Source organism: Misgurnus anguillicaudatus, chromosome 8 (assembly GCF_027580225.2).
Source record: "Misgurnus anguillicaudatus chromosome 8, ASM2758022v2, whole genome shotgun sequence".
Lineage (NCBI taxonomy): Eukaryota > Metazoa > Chordata > Actinopteri > Cypriniformes > Cobitidae > Misgurnus > Misgurnus anguillicaudatus.
This window is the reverse complement of record NC_073344.2, coordinates 17,576,813-17,601,733: the sequence shown is the minus strand read 5'-3', so window position 1 is coordinate 17,601,733 and position 24,921 is coordinate 17,576,813. Positions and strand designations below refer to the sequence as shown.

The 24,921-nt window shown below is 37.1% G+C and overlaps 1 protein-coding gene across 1 annotated transcript in view; it reads right to left on the bottom strand.

The window, feature by feature from the left end:
* cntn6 (contactin 6) overlaps positions 1-11,009 on the bottom strand; it is a 143,337-nt gene extending 132,328 nt beyond the window's left edge. The window contains exon 1 of the mRNA XM_055213322.2: positions 10,879-11,009. The gene's annotated coding sequence lies outside the window, so the exon portion shown is untranslated. The remainder of the gene's footprint in view (positions 1-10,878) is intronic.
* Positions 11,010-24,921: the final 13,912 nt, after the last annotated feature.

The window sequence follows — 24,921 nt, the reverse complement described above, 5'->3', positions numbered from 1 at the left end:
TTATAGTGCCCTAAGCAAAATGTAAATTCGATTACACAGGGGCAATGCCTTTATCGTGGTTTACAAACAAAAGATATTGATTCACAAGCAAATCCACAGATATGTGCTTTAAGCTGATTTGTCTTTCAAATAGTATGTGACATTAGTCCCTTTCACACATACAGTCTTTACTGGTAATTTACTGGTAAATTGCCGTTAACATGTCATGTGTGAACAGAACCTTTCCGGTAAATCAGTGCTCCCAATTTACCAGTAAAACAGGTTGTAAGATGACCAGTAATTTACCGGTAAGCGCTGTGTGTGAACGAAAATTATAGGATTACCGGCATTTAGAACGGACGACGTCAGACCGTGCTGACAGCTTCGGGCCAATCATAGCGTTTTATTACAGATGACGCGTTTACCCCCGCAGTGTTTAATGATGTTTCCACACACATGCTGCTTGAAAGTTGAGCACACCTGAAGTTTACGTCCACATTTCTTCACCAAAGTTGTTTAAAACAGCTTACCGCCGAATTGCCGACGTCCTTAGCACGCCCTCTGTGAAGCCTAAAGTGCAAACAGTACTGTTGTTAAAAACGCATTTTCGGTTTGACGTCGTCTCATTCAATGTTGTTTGGTCATGAGCAACTTCGCTACTGTTTACCACAGACGTGAAAACAACAAAATACGGACCGTGGTTATGAACGACGTGGATTGTTTACAAATACAACACTGAGCTCGCCGCATGCTACAGGTACTTCCGCTTTCTCAACGAATTTACCGGTATTTTGATACTGATGTGTGAATGATGTCTTACTGGTAAAATAACGGAACGCCACTGCGTGTGTGAACAGCACATTTTTGTATTTACTGGTAAATTCATTCTGGTAAATTCATGGTAATTTACCAGAATTACTGTGTGAAAGAGGCTAGTATATGGCTATAAGACATTTCCTTTTTGTAATAAAGTAAGCAAATAACAAACTAACCAACATATCTGTACATTAATGGTACACATTGGGACTTTTTTTTAAAGGGTACCGTCCCGTGACAGCTTTAGTACCATATTTTTCTGAGAGTATACTGCATGTACTGTAACATAACCAAAGATACAAGGCTCCAGCCATTTGCATGTTTGAATATACATTATATAGACTTATATTTAAATAACCAGATGTTATACACCTACAGTTTAAAAATCAATCCTAAAAATAGATGTATGCTCTGTGCTATAAGAAGGAAAACACAGTGTTTTGAGATTTTTTACAATCTAGACAGACACCTTTATGAAACTTTAAATAAATGTGCAGTTTATATTTCTAGAATACACCCTTTAAAGCATGTAAAATCAACTTGGCACGAAATTTTGCATGAGAACGTGCCAACTCAATTTGAAAGCATATGATGCTTCAGCATATGCCCACAGCTTGGCTCAAAAACAGATTTGAGGCTAAAATAAGGAAAGCCCTTATAGTCGTTTGGATTAACTTTGATGAACAAAAACTAAAGAACAAAACACGCCTAGCCTCACACTAAAAAATTATAGCATTGAGATTAAGACACTACACTATAATTAGGTGCATCTTCCCACAGGGTTCTGTTATGACAAACAATACTGTATATGTGACCCTGGATCAAAAATTAATTTAATTTTAAATCTTAAAATTAAATTAAGATTTATACATCTGAACGCTGAATAAGCTTTCCATTGATGTACGGTTTGTTAGGAAAGGACAATATTTGGCTGATTTCCAACTATTTGAATATTTGAAGAGTTTCGTTGCAAAACGAGATAAATCCATTTGTTTACATTTTTGTCAAAACATGTTTATTATTATGTTATCATGTTATTATTTTGTTTTATGGTGCTACTAAGCTGTATTTTTAAAGTTATGAAGGTTTAAATCGAAACAAACCAACTGCAGTTGCATTGAAATTAATTGGAATGCACAACCAAAAAACGGGATTTCTGAACAATTAAAAAAACGGTGGTTATCTCGTTTTGCAACGAAACTCTTCATTTATTTATTTTTTGTTGCAAAAAATCTAAATAAAAAAATGCCTTTAATGTTGTCCAAATGAAGTCCTTAGCAACACATATTACTAATAATGAATTTTTAATATATTTATTGTAGGAAATTTACAAAATATCTTCATGGAACATGATCTTTATTTAATATCCTAATGACTTTTGGCACAAAAAAGATATTATTTTGACTACTTATGACTGGTGTTGTGGTCCAGGGTCACATATGCGTTTGATAAAAAGGAAAAACGTGATCATTTAAGAAAAAATGGAAAGCAAATAAAGAAAAGAACTCTGAGGCCTGCTTTACAAAAAATATGACTACTTTAAGAGGCTGGTTTTATAATCTTGCTAATATGCATTAACATTTTAGGTAACACCAACACATTTCTTCGAGCTCCATGTAAAATTAATCTGCAATTTGCTTTTCTAAAAAATGTGTTGTTACAAGCATAGTGCTAATACACTCACTGTGTTGCATCATGCGATGCTGAAATATGCGACATTATTTACACTCAAAGTGATTTGATGCACCAGTGCATGTTAATTAGTTTAACAGGTAAATGCTGAAACTTTAACATTCAGAACAAATACTGTACACAGCACAAGTCTATTCATAGGTGCCTGAATACATACTGTATAATATCGAACACAATGCTAAATCGGAAAATGTGGATAACCTGGACATGATGTATTTAACAAATTACCTTATGAACAGGTGCTGTTTAAAATAGCAAATTCTTTGAATTGAAAAATTGTTGAAAGCATTTGCGATTACTGTATGTAAGTCATGCATGTAAACAAAATATTTAACACTTTTCTGGTAATTATTGGATATTTTAATGCAAAAATCGTACATATTGTGCCTTTAATTTAAAGCATCTGCACTGCGTTTTTGTAAAATGTTACTGTAACTTAAAAATATTAAGTTATATCAACTTTTCACAAGCCAATACTTAACTCATTCCCCGCACGTGAAAAACAATATTGACCTTTTAGTTGAAAAAGGAGCCTCATATGTGATTCATTCATTCGCAGTCTGAAATCGATTCTTTATGTCTGGCAAAGATGGCGAGCCGACACCACAACAGCCAAAGTCAGCTGCTCAAAACCCTTCCTTCCAGCAAACTCTGCGCACACAAACAACGCTCTCAATGCTCGCGTTCATGTGTAGAGATCCAGATGATACTTCGAGCAAAGTTTCATGTTGTGTCGTGCCTTCTTAGTGTTGTAAAAATAGTGGTAGTTTGGTAGCAGCGGACAGCGGTGTGAAGAACGCATCAGGGATCGAGTAGGCATCACACCCTAACCAAGATTTTTTTTAAGTAGCGCTTCTTTTCATGACAGTCTAGGTGCGAAATGTTGTCTTTCGTAGCCATTTTCCGTTTCCGTATGAATCATAGACAGTAAAAGATAAGAAATCCGTAAATCGTAGCAAGCTAGCCAATGCTTGTCAGTAGCCCACTGGTACTTGTTATGTACTCAAGATGGCGGCAGGCAACTTGAATGATGTAAAAGGTTACATGACTGATATTCATGAATAAATGCAGTTTCCCGGACAGAGCTTTGCCTAGTTCTAGACAAAAATGCATGTTTCAGCTGCCTAAATTTAAAAACACAATGTACCGACATATCTTAACATATATCAGTGCCATTGTTTTGTCTTAAAATGCACACCAGTATTGTTTTTAGTAAGGTTTGTTTGTAAAAACTACTTAATTGTCCTAATTTAACTAAGGCCTAGTTCTGGATTAATCTAAACCCGATTTGGGAAACCACAACCATTCTTTCCGATAACTTACAAAAAAATCCGGAAGGAGGAGTTACTAGCTGCGGGAGGAGCGAGTCACGAGTCAACACTTTATACAACACTGACTGGATAACTTATGATTCACTACATGTTCGCGTCGTTAATATAATATGTACTTACATGCCTATTTCCAACATAACACAGAAGTCTTACTTACCACATGCAACTCATGACCCGTTGGGACTTTTCAATGAAATCCAGCGTTAAACAAACACTCACGCAAAACTCTGCTGCTACTTTGGATAAACAAACGATAGTATACCCATTGTTTCCATAATGCTGGCTTTCTTCTCCATACATCCAAAAACACACTTCTTCTTTCATGCCATTGTTGAGTCTTGATATAAAACAAAGCTGTCAATGTGATGCCTGTAACGTAGCATCCTCAGTTCTCGCTCTCCCGCTGATTGACGTCTGGGCGTGCTTTTCCGGGATAAGTGCCCATAAAAAGAAGTTATACAGCTTACCCCTAAAATGTCAGCTGGACACGTATTCAAAAAAAACTTTCAGAAACTTGTACGAACCCTGGCGAAGTGCATTCGGCACAGAAATACTCTGTAACGTTTAACTGCTTTTTTGACACTTTGCATTTGTTTAGCATGAGGAAACAACTCTATAACTGTGCTAATAAGCCAGAATGCATGAAATACCGTTAAACCCACACTTTAATTGACGAGATAACTTGTCAATGGCGAGGAAAGAGTTAAAATAGTAGTTTGAATTCACTTGCAAAACCAAGTTTTTTACCTTAATGCTGCATTTTTTTTTAAAGTGTGCCAAATTCATAAATATGCAATTTTTGTCATATAATAGTGTGTGTACAATGTAAAAGATACTGTATGCAACATGACGTTCCAACAACTTGGTTGTGCAAGTCGGGTTTTTACGTTTGACATAACTTATAAAAACAAGTTTAAAATTGTAAGTTAAAGTAACATAATTTTTTTTTATTTGATATCATTTTTCCAACTTACCTTTCCATCATGATGTGCATTGATGTGCATGATGTGCAATTATCTTCATGTGTCAGGTTTAACGTGTTTAACTTGTGCACTTTTATAATGGATTTGAATGCTGACCACCATCCAAGGCCTATTACCACATTTAAGCCTGATCTCACTGATGCTCTTGAATGGGAGCAAATCCCCACAGCCATGTATTAACATCTAGCCGAAAAAGCCTTCAGAGAAGAGTAAAAGCTGTTATAGCATCTAGGGGATGAGCAAATGTTCAACAAGCACATGCGATTCCACATACCTGCAGCCATATAGTGTCTAAAATGCGTTGGTGTTAGACATTCAAACAAGACGTCTACCTTGCAGAATGAATTCAGTAATTCATCCCATAATGGACTTTACAGGATTTTGAAGGAATTTACCTCCACGGACACGGATTCCGACTTTGTAATATATGTCGAGCAGAGGCGCGCCAACTCCATCACATACCACGCTGATTGATTTGGACATTTGGAACAGAGCGGTAACATGGGGAATCTTAGAAATGAATGAAGCCTCGCTTTCGCAATGGTACATTAAGCTATTTGCGGTGAGAGATGAAAAAGTTAATACGAGAGTTTTCCAACCGTTTCCTGTGGGATTTTTCTCAATTACATTCCCGCCTCTCCGCAGTGAAGTGAGGCTCAGAAATTTCATTCGGAGTTAATGTGATGTTAATACTTCTGCTGAAGATGAGTGCATTACAAAAAGGTTGGACGAATTAACCCACACATAAAAATAGCACGCGGGTCCATGCGTATCTATTCCGATCCCCCAAAGCTTCGTGTTTATTGGCTAAGTTCAGTGAGCCGTTTGAATGGTATGCCTGGTATCTTTACACTTTGTAATGTAAAATCAATATGTTAGCATTGTACATCGTTCTTTTATGAGCTTATAGAGCTAGCACCGACACAGTTTATGATGTTTAGACAGAAGAGGACGTCCTGCCAAACTGAGCTTGAATTAAACAATAATTCTCTTATTGCACTTTTATAGCACATTAGTCTTATAGTTTTTAACCTCCTGTTTCCTCTGTGCTAAATGTTTATGCACATTGTGATCACTATAAAAAATTAAATGGTAATTTAGAAAAGCACACACCTGGGTTATTTTCCACCTAGCGTTGGGTCAAAAAAGTATGAACCCAACCCAGGTTGTTATTTAATCTATGCTGGGCTGTTTTAACCCATTGTTGGGTCCAATTTAAACATTTTCTAGGTTTCTAGATTTAACCCAGCGGCAAGCTTTGTCCTTTTTTGACCCAACGCTGGATCGAAAATAACCCAGAGTGTGTTATTGCATATAAAAAAGCACTTTTAAAACAAACCAAACACATAAATCTGCTTCACGTTTGCAATAAGGCAAGCTGGTCGTTGTTATACATCTAAAACATGCATGGAGACTAAAGAGGGTCAGTCACCTTGTGAGACTGCCCGACCACAGAGGACACTTTTAATATTCCAGTAACTTCACTAGAAACGCTGGACTAAAACATTCATGAGTCTATGTTGTTGGACTTGAATGTTTAATAAAGATACATGTGGCTCACATTCGGTTTAGGCGACAAACCACATAGCTGTTTAAGAGAACAGACAATGATCACAAACGCTAGACGATTCTGTGTCTGCTTTCAGTGGAAATCCTTCGGGATTATTTCTAACACAAGACAAAATATTGCTTTGCATTAATTTCTTAACATATTTACAGTACATATGCTAAGTGGATTTATACACAAATGATCTATTTGCAAATGTGATACTGTACGTCCCCAAAGTGTAATAACAGTAAAAATACTACAAGGAGACATTTTATGCTCATTTCTGCTAATAACACTCTTAAAATATCATGCAAATTTGACTTTGCATACATTAAGCAGCACAAATATTCACAAAAATGCATTTTTGGCCAATTTACGCTCAAGCATCCCAAATACGAGCGTGTAAAACTTATTAAAAGTTGAAATTAGCCTAAAAAGCCCCTGTCTAAATACTTGCTTAGACTAAAGGGAGGAATTTGCATGCAAATGTGAAATCTTCGAAACATTTGGTGGATATCTCCTACAATCTGAACTTTAATTATGGACCCCTGAGGCGAGAAAGACCATTGTATTTGAGGAGTTACGTCTTCCTACCACTTTAATGGCCATACAAGCCCGAGGTTATGGCAAATATGGTTATAAATTCAAAACAAAATCTTTTATGGAGCCTCAAAAGCGGTTTAAAACAGTAAATCCACTCGAGCCCGCAGCTACAATATAAAGTTAGTGGAGGTACTTCGCCAGTCTCGTATTAAGTAATCGTATCGCATTAGCCCAGTTGCTTCTATGTTGTGTAAAAGAGAAATTAATTTGTGTTATTTTTTTACATTTTAAAATATGTTTTAGCCACCATTCAAAATGAACAACCGCAAAAACAGCATGTACAACATCCTGAGATTGAAAGGTCCTATTATGGTTTCTATTGTTTAGGAAGAACAATAGAAAGCTTTTTTACCCTGTTCCTTTTCTTTTCTGGGACCATAAATCAAAAGTTTCAGAAAAGATGATACCACAGTAATCTCAAAGGATGTACAGTTGAAAATAGACCAATAGCAGAGGACGGTTTGAAAGTCCCAATACTCTAAGAAACCTTACAGAAAGGAAATTGCAATGGCTGATGCAAATACACAACTCATGCAACGTCTGAACAGTTATTTATAAATATACACTCACCTAAAGTATTATTAGGAACACCTGTTCAATTTCTCATTAAAGCAATGGTGTAATGGTGTGGGGGATGTTTTCTTGGCACACTTTAGGCTCCTTAGTGCCAATTGGGCATCGTTTAAATGCCACTGCCTACCTGAGCATTGTTTCTGACCATGTCTATCCCTTTATGACCACCATGTACCCATCCTCTGATGGCTACTTCCAGCAGGATAATGCCACAAATTCGAATCATTTTAAATTGGTTTCTTGAACATGACAATGAGTTCACTGTACTAAAATGGCCCCCACAGTCACCAGATCTCAACCCAATAGAGCATCTTTGGGATGTGGTGGAACGGGAGCTTCGTGCCCTCGATGTGCATCCCACAAATCTCCATCAACTGCACTGCAAGATCATATCCTATCAATATGGGCCAACATTTCTAAAGAATGCTTTCAGCACCTTGTTAAATCAATGCCACGTAGAATTAAGGCAGTTCTGAAGGCGAAAGGGGGTCCAACACAGAATTAGTATGGTGTTCCTAATAATCCTTTAGGCGAGTGTATATATATACAGTTATGCATTTGGCAGATGTTTTCATCCAAAGCACCTAACATTGCACTCAAGCTATGCATTGTTTATCAGTGTTTCGGTTTCCTGGGAATCGAGCCCGTGACCTTTGCGTTGCTAAGGCAATGCTCCACCAATTAAACTACAGGATCAGTAAGTGCATTCCCTGAGAGTTAAACCCATGACCTTGGCAGTGGTAGTGCTATGCAGTTACAGGAAAGCAAATAAATAGACAATCAATATACTTATTGTGGATGCATACAAATATGATGCAAGTTAATATTTATAAAGCCACCAGTAAGACGTTCCTCTAATGTAATGTGCCGATAACCACAGTATTTTTAGCATAAGACGGGGGAAAATTTTACTTTTCGGATGAAAACTGTATACAGAACAAAATAATTCCATTCCCACCTGCGCTAAGCATTGACAGTGAGGGCTGTGATTTATTCATGAACGCTTGCACATGCTGTCAGGAAGCATTAAATCCCGGCAAGTGACTTGAACGTGGGTGGGTGAAATTTGCTGAGGAAAGCAAATTACAGTTCCAAAACAAATCAAACCAAAGTGTGGACACTACATGTCTGCCACCCTCTTCATAAACTTGCCAAAAAAAGAAACATCTGTCTCAACGTAAACCAATCAAAGCCTCTCTGTGTTCAGCTTGGGAGCTACTTTGGAGAGATATAGAAACACCATTATGCTTCATATTAAGGTCTTTCGTCATCTTGTTGAGAGCTTGTTTACTGAACAATAATAACTTGCTGTTTGTGATGGTTTTTTGTAAGGTGTACCACAAGATTATGGGGGAAATGGGATCTCAACTCCAGTCTCCTGAAGGATCCATTAACATCAAAACGATAGATGCCACACAGATCCTCTTCTAGTACCGTCTAGTGCCAGAGCTTACTTATGTATAGACATGGACCAGATATGAATGCCATTTGACAAAAGGATTTGAACTTTAGACATCTGCTAAATCTGGTTGATTGCAAATTGTAAATGAAAGACACGAAATACAACTTCTCTTTAACATTACTAACATGAGAAGGATATGGCTGAATGTGTTAAGAGCCAGCTGGCATGTTGAAGCATTAAAGGCAGCGGTTTGCTGGAGGTGCTCAACCGCAGTACATAAGCCATCCATAACTAAGATCACCATCACCTTGCTGGAGATTAAACCTTTAGGCTTACGATCTCGGAGTTGGAGTGGCTTATAATCTTCAGACGAAGACAACCAGAACATTTCAGAGGTAAAAATCTCACTGTACTTCCAGGGTTGCCACATCATTCAACAATACATTTCATATCAAAGACTTTTCCAAGCCAATTTCTCCCTGAAAATTTGTTCTGAGGAATCCTGTAACAATGGATGCATTGGAGTTATGAATTGGTGTATCACAGAAAACAGTGTTGCGACATCAAGCACGTTTCCTGCATAGATTGTTGGCATGAGATGTCACTATTATTATAGTATTACTGGTGATAACAGTGTAGTTTTACTACACGCCTTCTGATGAATATGAATCCAGCAGTTGACAGAAGGTGTAATCAAGCTCTGATTATGTGTCTTGATGAGAATGTTTATGCGTGTGTTAAATATTATTTTTTCGAAATGTTGCTGTATTTGCTGGCGCTGACACTCAGCCCAATCTGGATATGGCGTGGGAAGCTGTTGTACCCCAACAATCAACAATATGACATCAGACAGTGAAAAGCAAACTTGTGGTCTCACCTGTCCGAGTCATTTATATAACTCATTTGATTTATACTCCAGGGAATCTATGCAACCTCAAGCAACTACTCAAGATGTAATGCATTGCACATATTCACTAAACCACATCTGTCATTCACTCATGCATCTCAGCTCAATTGCTTAACAGATTTGTATTGATTTACCAATAGTAACCATTACAATATAATTATAATACATATAAATTCATTTAAATACAGGGTGTAAAGACCACGTGATCGAAGTGATTCACACATGTGTTCTTGCAATCCCTATTGAAATGAACACAACTAAACCTAATGGTTTCCATTACAAATGCCATCTGCTGTTTACCATTACGAATTCATTTATGTATTGTGTTTGGGGGGGTTCCCATCCACCATATAACATTCCACCAGTAGACCTCAACACATTACTAGTAGAGACCCACAGAGACTGTTATAGTATCCATTAAAACAATACAATTCCCATTATAACCATTAAACCCATTAGAATTTATGTGATGGATTTTGATTTTAGCAGCGTTACATTGTTCAATGTTGGTTTATGTATACAGATGCGCCTAACGAACCGATACGTCATTCTTTAGTTTTTTAAAGATTCTCTCACGTCTTGCGCGCGTCCTGTGTTGCGCATGCATGTAATGTAAAATTCAAACTGATCAATATCCCACTACTATCACGTGTTTGTTTTTGGATATTACAAATCAAAAGAGATGTGAGCTCAAACTTACTGAAAACTCTAGAGTCTGATACTGAATTTCTTTACGTCGCTGATGTTAAAGGCTGTGACTAAATAGTGAGAGGATGACCATAAGTATCATTCAGGTAGAGAAATGCACCGTAGTGCGCATCTTGTTCGGAACGTGCAGAGCACCGAGGCATCCCATAACTAAGTGTCGGTAACGCTCAGAAGAGCGCGCTGCGCGCATGCCGCCGAATACAAATAAATAAGCACCGTCTCCGTGTATTTGCTCACCCCGGTAATTGTGCATCATAAAACAGAAACCAAAGGATTTCCAAATTATAACATACAGTGACATCATTTGATGCGTTAAAAGAAAGCGACAGTCTTACCTTTCAAACGAGGTCAGCTCCAGTAAACGCGTAAACGCAGTGAATGAAACAGACACACAGATGCGGAGAGGTCTGCTGTCCACACTGTTGCCTCTCTCTCCTCACAAAGCGCATGGTTTCTTCAAGCAAACCCCTCCCCTGCTTTATATTACATTCAGTAACCAACATGCCCACACATTTCTGTGTATTGTCATTGGACATATTCTCTGCTTGTGTGCACATGTGTTCAAGTTTTATGATAATATTAATCTTGCATGTGTTTGGTAAGCTATGCATGGGTTTCATTTCACAAGTCAGAAACAGCGAAATGGTAAGATTACAACAACTGTATGATTGTGAAAATTAGAAAACTATCTTGGAATAGACATCTACAATGACTGTTTCAGCTCAGTTGATAACACAATGTACACATATCATCATGTTTATCTTAAATGCTGTAATGTCACTTTGGATAAAAGCACCTGCCAAATGAATAAATGTAGAAGTACTAATCATAAAAACACCATCGTTAAGTTTTATTATTTAGCTATTAACTTAAAGTAAAAAAAAAATCTTTAGATATATTTTGTAAACAGAGGTGGGACAGGGCTCATCCTACTCCAAGACTAAAATGCATGTTTGAGCTGCCTTAAACTGCCTTTACATTTTGAACAGACATATCAGTGCCATTGCCGGTGCACACCAGTATTGTTTTTTGTAAGGTACACTTGTAAAAACTACTTAAATGTCCTAATATAACTAAGGACTAGTCATGGATTAATCTACACCCTGTCTGGGAAACAGCCCCAAAGTCGTATTATGAGCAAATCTTAAATTATTAAAATAATATTTAATATTATAAATATAATATATTAACAATATATTATACAAAGCATGACATTATTATTAATCATTTTATTATAATAATTTAAGATTTGTAATATTAATACACAAAATGGTGAAAAACACCAAACTTGGTAAAGGTTTTTATTTGACCTAATTATTCATAATAAAAAAATAAAAAAATAAGGCAATATGGGTTTTTAATGTACAAGAAACGAAAAAAAAAAAAAAACTCACAGGAAATAAAACATACATTGACAATTTGATCATTTTAGCTGTCACATGTTTGGTATTAATGATTATTATTCTGTAACCTAATACTCTTGATAAACAGCTTTTATATGCACATATAAGTCAACCACAATCTGCACATTTCCGTTTCCACAAAAGCCTTTTAACTTCAATGACTGCAGCTCACTTAGCACAAGGCCAAATGCTGACACAAGTGTTTCTGTGCTGTATTTCTTTAAACAGTTCAGTCACCTCTTATCAGGAGCCTTAGTCTCCTCATTGTCTTTCAATTCCAACCTTCATTGGCCGCAATCGCACAGTCTGAGGAAGTCTTCGTTTCAATGGCAACCTAATCTCAGAACTGCAAAAGAAATAACTTAGGGGGAAGAGGGGTGCAAAACCGTAATTTTGACCTATTCTAATGGGTTTAGACCCTCTCACGATGTATCCCCAAATGTGCAGAACTAAGCAGATGGCTGGTTCGTCCTTTTTTGTAACAAAGGCACACAAAGTATAAAAGCACATAGAAGTAATATTAACATAACAGATTATAACCTAAAGGGACTTGTATGCAAAGAACCGTCCCCTGGAGGGTATCGCTTCAGCTTTATGCTGCTCGCATATCAATATTCAGAGTTCCCAGGTGAAAAACAGCGAACGGAAATAGAAAGGAGACAGCAAGGATACCGCAAAGCTCGATTTCATTATCTACAGGGAAAGACGGAGAGTGTCAGAGTTCCAGGAATACAAACTACATCCAGGACAAATATACAGCTATCAGACACGTTCACACAATTAAGATATTCGTTTCATGTAATTACCGCAAAATCCGGTGGGACGCTGGGCGTTACACAATGAACTTCCTGATACTGCAGATGAATGGCTGGCTAAAGAGTATTCTGTCATCATGAAGGTTGACTGTGAAAGTGACTTTAACACACATTGCGATGGCAGGGTGTTGATTTTGCACCGTAATTCAAACGCACTTTAATGTTTACTTCAAACTGGACTTTTCTAAGAATGGCTTAATTTAGTTTTCATGGATCTACAGGTGTGTAGAGATGAACAGGCTTTGGTAAGTGGGTGATTTCATAGTGCTTCTGACTGAATTTCTACATTTTTAGTTGGTCGCCAGGGAGCCGGCTTCATGGAGAACAAAGTGTTTGACAGTTGACAATAAAAGTATTTTATCTAGATGTTCAACTCATAAACAAGTTTATAAACAGGCCACATACAGCACGTCCAATTTTATTGTTCTTTTTATTAATGTGTTCACTTAATTTTTTTTCAAGGATGCCAGCATCCGAATGGTATTATTGGTCAAAAATGCAGGAACACACAGAAGGCTTGTGTGACCATTCCTCAGATTGTAGAGCTCAGCAGATTTTAAATGCAACCTGCAGATTATTTAAATTTTTACAATGCGGTATATTGCACAATTATTGTAGGTCAAATCTATTTTTTTCTGCAAATATCATTTTACATTTATGCATTCGTTAAAACTGTAGTATATAGTGTAGCATACTTATTAGTTGTATTAATAGTACTATTTACTAAGTACTATAGTAAGCTGTTACAACGGCAAAGTATAGTAATAAATACAATATATATTACAGAATACAACAGTTTACTACAGTATTCTGTAGTAACGGCAATTAATTAATAAACTGTAGTATACACTGTAGTATACTTAGTAGTATTTACTAGGTATTATAGTAAGCTGTTACTATGACAAAGTATAGTAATTAATACAATATATACTACAGAATACAACAGTTTACTACAGTATTCTGTAGTAACTGCAATGAATTAATACTGTAAACTGTAGTATACACTGTAGTATGCTTAGTAGTAGTATTAATAGTCGTATTTACTAAGTATTATGGTACGCTGTTACTATGACAAATTGTATATTAATTAATACAATATACTACAGCGTGCCACATTTTACTACAGTATTCTATATAGTAACTGTAGTGAATTAATAAAATGCTGTATAGCCTATACTGTAGTATATTTAGTAGTATTAATAGTAGTATTACTAAGTATTATAGTAAGCTGTTACTATGACAAAGTATAGTAATTAATACAATATATACTACAGAATACAGCAGTTTACTACAGTATTCTGTAGTAACTGCAATGAATTAATAAACTGTAATATACACTGTATTATACTTAGTAGTAGTATTAATAGTCGTATTTACTAAGTATTATAGTAAGCTGTTACTATGCCAAATTGTATAGTAACTAATACAATATACTACAGCATACAACATTTTACTACAGTATTCTATATACTAACCGTAGTGAATTAATTAAAATGCTGTATAGCCTATACTGTAGTATACTAAGTATTAATAGTAGTATTTATTTAGTATTATAGTAAGTTGTTACTATGACAAAGTATAGTAATTAATTGAATATACTACAATGTACAACAGTCTACTACTATAAATTGAAGTATACAGGTATACAGCGTAGTATACTTATTAGTTGTATTAATAGTAGTATTATAGTAAGCTGTTACTATGACAAAGTATAGTAATTAATACAATATTCAGCATTCTGTAGTTAATTATTAAACTGTATTATATACTGTAGTATACTATACTTAGTAGTATTTTTTTAATTACTTTAATAAGCAGTTACTAGGATAAAGTATAGTAATTCATATAATATACTACAGTATACACGAGTGTAGTACATTCTGTAGAAAATGTAGTAAATCATTAAACTGTAGTATATACTGTATTATACTTATTAGTAGTATTAATAGTAGTATTCACTAATTACTACAGTAGGCTGTTACTAATACAAAGTATAGTAATTTATACAATATACTACAGTATACAATAGTTTACTGCAGTATTCTATATAGTAACTGTAGTGAATTAATAATATGCTGTATATACTGTAGTATACGTAATAGTATTATTTACTATAGTACTATATTAAGCTGTTACTGATAAATTATAGTATTTAATACAATATACTACAGTATACAAGAAAGTAATACAATATTTTATAGTAACTGTATAGAATGAATAATATACTGTAGTTTATGCTGTAGTATACTAAATAGTAGTATTTACTAGGTAATATAGTAAGCTGTTACTATGACAAAGTATAGTAATTATGTACTGCACTATTCTGTAGTAATTGAATTATTAAACTGTAGTATATACTGTAGTATACTTAGTAGTATTACGATAGTACTATAGTAAGCTGTTACTATGACAAAGTATTGTAATTATCTACTACAATATTCTGTAGTAAGCTCATTATTAAACTGTAGTATTGTAGTATACTTAGTAGTATTACGATAGTACTATAGTAAGTTGTTACTATGACAAAGTATAGTAGATAATACAGTATATAGTAGTTAATACAATATACTACATTATACTTTGTAATATACAATATACTAGTATTCTGTAGTAACTGTAGTGAATAGTGTAGTATACTGTAATATTTACTATGGTTAGGTTAAAAACACTTTACTGTAGGAATTTTATTGTGGTTTACTATAGTATATACTGAACTATACTACAGTATTTATAATGTCGTTTCCCCTCAGTTATACTACTATTTTTCTTGGGTCTGTACCACTAGATTAGCACTCTTTACTATTAAAAGAGCAACTTAGAGACTGTCCCATGTGTCCCCTCAAAAGCAATAAATAAATAATTAAATAAAACAAAAAGGTGCATGATGAACACACACACACACTACACTAGATATTAAAGTATAATATAGTATTTACTACAGTTTATTAATTCACTACAATTACTACAGAATACTGTAGTACACTGTTGTGTGTATTGTATTAATTACTATATTTGTTTTCTTTTGGCCCAGTGTAATGCAGATATCTTCCAATGGTAGATTTATTACAGCTATCTTCTTTCTCCAATTAGCATGTAATTTTTTTTTTACATAAACCACCTGCTATGATCCTACAGATCACTTACATTCGATGTAGCTCAGCCACATGCAGAGTCACTTCTGCTCAAGCTGTGGTCCCAAAGTTCCCCAGCATCCCTCACGGCAAATACACCTTGAGCGCATTCGCTCTCCACTGAGAAAAAAGCCCTCCGTTAGAAAGTTTAAAAAAAGCTGACCTTTTCTTTGCCTAATGTGACAAAATACATCCTTGTAAAAATGTCACAGTAAATTCACCCGCTGCCCGACTCTGATTCTGCCTCGAACAGAGAGAAACTGATTTTACAATGACCTGATGCAATAGCCTGAGCCTGCCATCAAATGTGTGTGTGGTTAAGATTCATTGCTTGAGACACTGCTTTCATCTTACCTGCTGTCAAAGAAATATTGTTGGAGATTCACTGGACTGTGTGGATGCACTGCGATTCGCATCCCAAATTCCAGTCTGTATCCGAGTTTGAGAACAGGAGAGTTAACGTCCTCCACAGCCTAATAGTTAACAGTCTATGGCCATTTTTGTTTGCAAAAGTAAATGCATAGTAAAACTTTACTACAGTGACCGTTTAACCAACTGTACAGTTTCATACCATACATCAGTGGCGGCTCGTGACTGCTCATCCGAGGGGCGCAAATTCAAAATAAGTGTCATGTGAACCATGTGCATCACGCGTTTTGTCAAAATAAGTGCCTGCTGCACACGCGTCGAGACCGTTTGTGATGAGAGAGACGCTCACGTTCACAAAATACACGCAAGACACTCCCTTAACAATAAACTCTGATTACGCATAAGATTATGCGAGTATCTGGCAAACGCGAGGGTCTCTTTTATCAAAAACCCTTTGTGCAGCAGGCACTTATTTTGGCTACATACATGTTGTGACGAACTTTGCATGAAGTGCCCACGAAATGAGAAGTCACCGGCTGCCACTGCCATGCAACACATTCTCACTTCCCAAGGCGTCAAAATCTGAAGCATGTCCAAACGCCTTCAGCGTCAGTATGAAGACGCGAAGGGTGCCCCTATGCGTCACTATATCGACAAAATGGGAACTCCGTTGCTTTCATGCTAATCCCTCAGCATCGGATATAGACGAAAGGGAATCCCGGAAGGTGATGCCGTCACGTCAAGCGACGATCGTCAGGATCATGCCGCTTCTGGACGGTAACTACTCCATTTTTGTTCCAAATTTTTTACCATTGTCGCTTGGGGTTGGGGTTAGAACGATTTTCTGTTACATAAAATTACATCCTAACCCAAACCCAACTCTAACCCTAACCCCAAGCGACAATGGTTTAAAAATCAGAAGACAAAAAGTATAAACCAATACAGACATCCTAACCCAAACCCGAACTCTAACCCTAACCCCAAGCAACAGTGGCTTAAAAATCAGAAGACAAAAAGTATAAACAAACTGACATCCAAACCTCAAGTCTAACCCCAACCCCAAGCGACAACGGTTTAAAAATTGGAAAAAAATTGAGTAGTTACCGTCCAGATGCGGCATGATCGTCGCATAATGTGACGGCATCACCTTCCGGGATTCCCTTTCGTCTATATCCGACGCTGAGGGATTAGCATGAAAGCAACAAAGTTCCCATTTCGTCGATATAGTGATGCAAAGGAGCACCCTTCGCGTCTTCATACTGACGCTGAAGGCGTTTGGACATGCTTCAGATTTTGACGCCTTGGGGAGTGAGAATGGGTTGATTGAATGCACTGTAAGTCGCTTTGGATAAAATGGGTCTGCCAAATGCAATCATAAATGTAAAACGCAGCTACAATGAATGCTAGTGTAAGTCTCATTTTACTGAATTTGTTTTAGGCAGTGACAACTGCATTTACATTAGAGCCACATAGTGTGCATAAACAAAATTGTGTCTAAGTTGACAATACAGCGATTCATCCATAATTGCTCTCCGCTCACAAATATTTCTTACGACGCTAATATTTCTTAGTCTCCTGGCAGTCGTGTTTCTTTTTTACAGCCGCAAGATGCAAAAATGTTATGCTGGTTATCACTACAAGTCAAACATTGTGGACTCTTGCATGTCGTACACATTCATAAAATGATGACTTAGGGGTTGTTGTAACCAGCTTGTTCCAGTCTGATTAGTACAGACACATTTAAGTACAGACACATTTCAAGTTTAACAACAACAAAAAAAAAACTCATTTTGAACAATAAACCTGCATGTCAGAAAAATGGTCCCTAGCTGTCACTGTGGTGGCACTCTTTCAAAAAGTTCATATCAGCACCTCAAAGGTACACATTCATTCCAAATGTATACATATCTGTACCTGAATGGTACATATTAGGACCTTTATAAAGGGTACATCGCTGTAAGTGCACAAGGAAGGGATCAGTTGTCGCTGGGCAATTATCAATTTGGCAGTATTAGGATGGGCATCAGGTGGATTGGATGAGCTGGAATTGAACCTGTCTGTCTCAGATGTCCTTGGTGAACCGGTTCACAAGGCTTTAGTTTGTAGGTGATTAGCAATATTGTATGCGATACTTGACAGGTAGCCAGTGTTAAAATAGAATAGGGCTTATGTGATCCCACTTCTTTGATCTCGTAGGCAGCTGCGTTTTGAACCAGCTGGAGCTTATTTACTTGATTTGCGTGACATCCCCCCAGCAATGAGTTACAATAGACATTTCCTGAGGTCATAAATGGATGAGCATCTCTGCATCTAAAGCAGACAGCATGTGGGGCATTTTTTAAATATTCCTAAGATGGAAGAACGCTGTGCGACAAACATTGGAAATGCGACTATTGAGATTGCTATCAAACATCACAGCTAGGTTCTTGACTTAAAGCGTAGCTGAAGTGTCTAAATACTTTTGACACCCCTATATTTTAAAATATTAGATCTAAAATCAGGAATATTCCACTTTTATTAAAAATTCTGTTAATTTACTCACCCAAGATATTTATGTCTGTCTTCGTTCACTCGAAAATAAATAAAGTTCTTTGAGGAAAACATTTTTCCCGATATAGTGGACTTTAGTGGACCTCAATGGTGAACAGTTTCAATGCAGTTTAAACTTGCAGTTTCAACGCAGCTTCAAAGGGCTCTAAACGATTCCAACCGAAGCATAAGGTGATCGTCACCCCCCCCAAAAAAAAATTTAATCAGAACTTCTCGTCTTGCACTACCCGTGTGATGCGCCAGCGTGACCTTGTGTATTAATCACATAAAAAAAGGTCACGCATGACGTACTTTTTCTCATTTTAATGGACTTTAATGGACCCCAACATGTAACAGTTTAAAATTGCAGTTTCAACAGAGTTTCAAAGGACTCTAAATGATCTCAAACGAGGCATAAGGGTCTTATCTAGAGAAACGACTGTAATTTTTGACAAGAAAAATAAAAATATGCACTTTTAAACCACAACTTCTCGTCTATCTCCGGTCCTGTGACGCGCCAGCGCGACCTCACGTAATCGCGTAATGCCGGTGAAACGTCACGTGTTACATATATGAAACGTACATTTGCAGAACATTTTAAACAATAAATTGACACAGAGACATTAATTAGTATCATTCGACATCCAACAATGTCGGAACTTTCTCTTTCTCCACACTTGTAAACACTGGGGCATAGTTTCGCATACGTCCTCCATGACCTCTTGACATGATGACGTATTATGTGAGGTTGCACTGGTGCGTCACAGGACCAGAGGAAGACGAGAAGTTGTGTTGTTTCGCTAGATAAGACCCTTATGCCTCTTTTGGGATCGTTTAGAGTTCTTTGAAACTGCTATTTAAAACTGCATTAAAACTGTTGAGTGTTGGGGTCCATTGGAGTCCATTAAAATGAGAAAAATCTGGAATGTTTTCCTCAAAAAACATAATTTCTTCTCGAACTGAACAAAGAAAGACATCAACATTTTGGATGACACGGTGATGAGTAAATTATTTGATTTTTTTAAAGAAAATGGACTAATCCTTTATATAGTACCTAGTGGACTTTAGTGGACTTCAATGGTTTACAGTTTCAATGCAGTTTAAAATTGCAGTTTCAAAGGGCTCTAAACAATCCCAACCGAAGCATAAAGGTCTTATCTAGTTAAGCAATCATCATTTTAACCACAATTCACAATGTCTTGCACTAGCCGTGTGACCTTGCGTATTACATAATCACGCCGAAAGGTCACTCATGACTTAAGTGAAACGACCGCTCCAGTGTTTACAACTGTGGAGAAAAAGGGCTGCTCCGTCATTGTTGAATGTGGAATGAACTAATTAACATATTTGTGTCAGTTTATTGTTTAAAATGGTCCGCAAGTGTCCGCTTAAAATTTGTAATGCGTGACTTTTCAACGTGATTATGTAATACGTAAAGGTCGCGCTGGTGCATCACACGGCTAGTGCAAGATGAGAAGTTGTAGTTTAAAAGTACTTTTTTTTGTGAAAATGACAAAAGTTTCAGTAGATAAGACCCTTTTGCCTCTGTTGGGATCATTTAGAGCCCTTTGAAGCTGCATTAAAACTGTAAACCATTGAGGTCCACTAAAGTCCACTATATGAAGAAAAATCCTGGAATGTTTTTCTTAAAAAAAAAGAAGAAAGAAAGAAACACATAACCATCTTGGATGACATGGGCTGAATACATTTTTGGGACTTTTTTATAAAAGTGGAGTAATCCTTTTACCCTTTCCAGGAACTTGGAATCAACCAACTGGAAGAAATAAATTTCTTAACAATTCTTACCAAAAATAATAATAATAACAAGCTTTACATAAAAAACATGGAACAAACATAAAACTAATCAGGACAGATATTGTCAGGAAAGATTCTGCAGGTTAACACTATAGGACAATACCAAGTAATTGCAGGTTTGAAGGAGTGAATGCAACCTAAATAGAATTGCAGGCTCTCTAGTTAGTTATGCTCATAAAGAAAGCACAGATGGGAATTGCTGTTCACCGAGTGGTGTCTCTGAATGCAGAAAAACAATGAAAACCTATCTTCTGTGTATCACATCTGAACGTCCAATCAGAGTCTGACCCTTCTCTAATAAGTGACTTTCAAGGAACGCCGAGTAATTTATCAACTACCAGCAAATTGCTTCACAGGGGACCAGGAGCGGTACCTTTTGGAAAAAGCAAATGCTCGTGGGACGGACCCTTGACACATCAAACCGACTCAGCTTACACATGAGTCAGGAAATCACAAATAGGAAAAAATGTCTTCTGAAGTGATCCTTTAGCTCAGTTGGTGGTGCATTGTATTTGCAACACAAAGGTTAGGGGTTTAATCCCAGGGAACACATATTGGTTTTATCTACTGTAGCTTGAATGTACTGTAAGCCGCTTTGGATAAAAAAGTCTAAAATTAGATGATATTAAATAAGTTATTATTTATTTTATTTTATTTACATGTATCTTTAAGCACACATGAGCTGTCAAGTGCATTACTTTTGTCATTCATAACAGCACTCCTTAACCACTGTGAAATCACTGTGAAGCAAGGTCTCTTGTGGCTTATTGTTTTATTTGGCTATTTGTAATAGCAAAAGGCCAGCGGAAACTTCAACTGAAGTGCTGGCTGGAAGGTCTCCTTTTACACACTTGGTTTGCCTCCTAATTGCCTCTACAGGGAGAAGAAAGAGTAAGGGGAACCAAACCATGACCTAGTTTTAGACCTGACCAAAAGAGAACCTTTAATGACCCAGTCCAAACACTTCAGATGTAAGACCGAGCATCGGAAAAAACTGTCTGCAGTCCGGTCATGCAGTAGCATCGCTGTGATTTGTGGATGCACAAATGATTTTCTTACAACTTTATTTCAGAGCTTCAGATGACTGCAGGAACAACATGTCCTGTACTGGCGCAACACGACACATTTCCAGCGATAAGTAATTTGTCTGAGAGAATTTATTGAGCATTTTGAATTAGTGCACCATTTACAAAGCATTTAAAAACATTTTACAAAAGGCTCATGTATATGCATTAAAAAGAATTATAGTCAACTATTTTAAATATGCCACCATGATTGTTGGCACATTTATGCATGTGGTCAAACTGAACGAGAGGTGCATAGTAAATGCTGTAAAATACTTTGTTTGACGTTGGGTTCTAATGTCAGTCCGATTTTGGGTTCTAATGTTGTGTTTTCTGACGTCAGATTGGCGTTGGGTTTTTGACATCAGAGCGACGTTGGGTTCTGACTTTAGCCCAACGTCGGGTTCTGACGTCAATCCAATGTCGAGATGATGTAAGAACCTGACATCGGATTGATGTCAGAACGCGATGTCAAGCTGATGTCAGTCCAAGGTCAAGTTCTGTTGTCAGCCCGACATCGGTTTCAGATGTCAGCCCGACGGCGGGTTCTGACATCAATCTGACGTTGGTTTCAGACGTCAGTTTGACGTCGGGTTCTGACGCCAATACGACGTCGGGTTTTGACGTCAATCCGACGTCAGGTTCTGATGTTAGTCTGACTTCAATTTCAGACGTCAGTTTAACGTCGGTTTCAGACGTCAGTTTGACGTCGGGCTCAGACGTTAGTCCATCGTCGGGTTCTGACATGAGTCCGATGTCGGTTTCTTACGTCAGTCCGACGTCGGTTTCAGTCGTCAGTACAACGTCGGGTTTTGACATCAGTTTGACACCGGTTACAGACGTCAGCCTGATGTCGGGTTTTGAGGACAATCCAACGTCGGGTTCTGATGTTAGTCCGACGTCAATTGCAGATGTCAGTCCGACGTCGAGTTCTGACGTCAGCCCGAAGTTTGTTTTAGACGTGGGGTTCAAACATCAGCCAAGACGTTAGGTTTTGATTTTAAGCCACCATTGTGTTTTGATTTTGGGTTCTGACATCAGTCCGACTTTGGGTTCAGTTCGACGTTGGGTTCAACGGTTAGCCCGACGATGGGTTTAGACATCTGCCTAACAGTAGGTTCAGATGTCAGCCCGATGTAAGTTTTGATTTTAAGCCGCCATTATGTTTTGACACTGGGTTCTGACGTCAGATCAACATTGGGTTCTGATGTTAGACCAGCATTGTGTTTTGAAGTCAGGCCAACGTTGGGTTTTGACCCCAGACCAACGAATTTGGACAAGGCATTTTATCAACCCCCACTTTATCTGACCATTTTTAAACAGTATTGAAAGAGTTTATTTACCGCTTTTCTTCATTATTCAGTCCATTTCAAAGATACCTGTGTAGCATGTCTAACCTATTGTACAAGGTAATACTAAGGTAAAAACTTTTGTGAAAAAAAAGAAAAAAGAATGAAATGAAGTTAGCCAAAGCACATAATCAAAGCAAAAGCTGCTGTAGATCTGAAGACACAAAACATGCAGAGAACCACATACAGAAGACAAAAGCGTGAAACTTCTCAGTAGCGGCTAGTGGCATCTCAAATGAGTCTCATTATTTTCCTTTCACTTTGCATACATGAAAGAAGAAAGAAACTGGCCCTGGTGTCAGTAGGACAACTGTGGAATTTCTCCTCTTATGTAGGAAACATGTCAAGGTTGCCCTACTTTTTCAAAAGAAATAGAAGATGTGTCACATTCTTTAGAAAATTTCTGCTTGTGAGCATCCGTGTACTCTTGTACACGTGCGGGTTATGTGAACTATGTGCATTGTAGAAGTTCGTCCGTGTGAGCGCTCACTTCATAACTCTATCAGTCTTTACATCTGACTTACTCAAGGTTGCAGTGAGATGATAAACTCGACTTCAGGCCCATTATGATTTTCATTCCCCTGCTGGTAATGGGGCTTGAAAAGAGAATCTGTCTGTAAGTAATTAAGAGGGCTGTGCGGTGCCCCTAATCTGAATACGAAAAGACCGTTCCTGAATTTCAAACATGTGCATCATTTGTTCCACTTTCGTTCATCATTTAATGATTTTCAAAGTCGGTTTGTGCTTTGCGGTTGTTGCTTTGTCACCATGAGCTGGATTAAATGTTTTTAGACTCTCTGTTTTTATCGACATGCACAGATACAACGGAATGAAAAATCTCTTTGAATGGACCGGCAGCGTGCACTACAGCGTGTTTTTCTCTGATCCATGAAATATTAAATATAAGAAAAATGAAAGGAATGTGATTCCACGTGAGACAGATAAAAAATCATCCAAGCGTGTGTTTGCGTAGCTCCGCAGAACAGTCATGACAAAAACACACGGTCAGCAAACAAGGTTAAGGCAGATATTTATTTACTGTAGGAGAAGGACGAAACTATTCAGTGAATCTAACACATTTCCATCTGTTCCCTTTGCTTTAATGCAAGAAACCAAACCACTCAGCACATTGACACCGCCTTACTGTTCATCACCCATATATGTTCAATGACAAATGTTCAAGATCTTCAAGATATCACATCATTTTGTCTAGAGAAAATACAATTTATAAAAACCTCCAGTGTGGTGGGTTGGAAGATAAATAAGAGCCTGCAGACTTATGATCACAGTAATATCTGTGGATCGTGTTCATTGAATGTTCTCTATATAATCTCAAATTCGCAGTCACAGGGTTTACTCTACGGTTTCAGAAATAGTTTCGCTTTGATACACGCAACGCATTCATGTTCAATTGTGACCACTTGTTGAACAAGAAAGAGACATTGTACCGAGATATTGTACAGTACATGTTCTGAAAAGCCAAGACTCAATATTTGTATTTTATTTTTTCGTTGTATTATTTTTTCTCTATACTTCTTTTGGCATTGTCAGAAAGTCTAAGTCAGTTGACAGTGATATCCTGTTAATGGAAGGCCAAAGTGGTAATAAAGCATTCTGGGAATTTTCCCTGTAGAATGGTGATTTGACATGATGTTTGAGATGGCAATGAGGATAATAAATGATCCCATCAGAAAGCAGATATATTTGAAGGAAATTGTGCTGTGTTACAGGGTTGATTTCTCTTGTAATACTGGTGAGAAAAAGGCAAATGAGACAAAGTGGTTGATAAGTCAGAGGAGAACCCATACTTTGGCAAAATGGTACAGTACAACGATAGACCCTTTAGTTCAGTGGATTTAACAATGTCTAGGATTTTATATATTTATTCTGCCATTTTCTTGAA